Source organism: Lipotes vexillifer, unplaced genomic scaffold, assembly GCF_000442215.2.
Source record: "Lipotes vexillifer unplaced genomic scaffold, Lipotes_vexillifer_v1.1 scaffold670, whole genome shotgun sequence".
Lineage (NCBI taxonomy): Eukaryota > Metazoa > Chordata > Mammalia > Artiodactyla > Lipotidae > Lipotes > Lipotes vexillifer.
Window position 1 is genome coordinate 1,340,580 of NW_006778108.1, and position 777 is coordinate 1,341,356.

Here is a 777-nt window from a genome sequence, read left to right on the forward strand (position 1 = left end):
TTCTGGGTTGGAGACACATGGAGGTGCTACTCCCAGGGAGAGGATGCTCCCCGGGGGGAGGGTGCTCCCAGGGAGAGGAGGTTGCTCCTGGGGAGGGGGGGCTCCTGGGGAGAGGGGGGCTCCAGGTGCCATCCCCACACGCCTGCCCTGTGCCTCTCTCCCATTTCACTGTTGCTCAGCTGTGTCCTTGATAAGAAACCAGTGACAGGAACATGTTCCCTGAGTTCTGTGAGTGCTTCCAGCAAATTATCAAATTTGAGCAGAAGGCTGTGGGAACCCCTGACTTGCCGCTGGTCGGTCAGAAGAACGGGAGGCCCAGCACTTGCAAAGGTCGGGGAGGGCCTCATCTGATGGGGGCTGCACTGACTCCGGAAGTCAGTGTCGGAACGAAGTGAATCGCAGGACACCCTGCTGCTGCCAGAGAACTGGCTGCTGTGGGAAAAACCCCACACGTTGGGCGTCAGAAGTGCTGTGAGTAGCAACAGCCCTGTGACCAGAGGCAAACCTCATGCCCAAGTGCCCAGCCTGGACACAACGTTTCAGCATCTCTTTTAGAAGAAACTCAGAGCACAGAGCCACGGGACCCTGTGGGTGAGACAGGCCTGGGGCTCTGCGGCCTCTCCTGCCCTCGCCGGAGCACAGGCGGCGGGTGTGAGAGGAGAAGCCATTTCCCGCAGAGCTGCCAGGCCCACGGCCGCGCCTGGCTGTCTGCTCGAAGCCGAGCGACGTCCAGATCCTCCCTCACTGGAGGCTTGCTGGGAAATCGGGTCCCTGGAA

At 61.0% G+C, this 777-nt stretch overlaps 1 protein-coding gene across 1 annotated transcript in view; it reads right to left on the reverse strand.

Moving 5' to 3' along the window:
- The window catches only part of ENTPD6 (ectonucleoside triphosphate diphosphohydrolase 6), a 15,085-nt gene that overhangs the window by 3,394 nt on the left and 10,914 nt on the right, over positions 1-777 (reverse strand). The gene's annotated exons all lie outside the window — the stretch shown is intronic.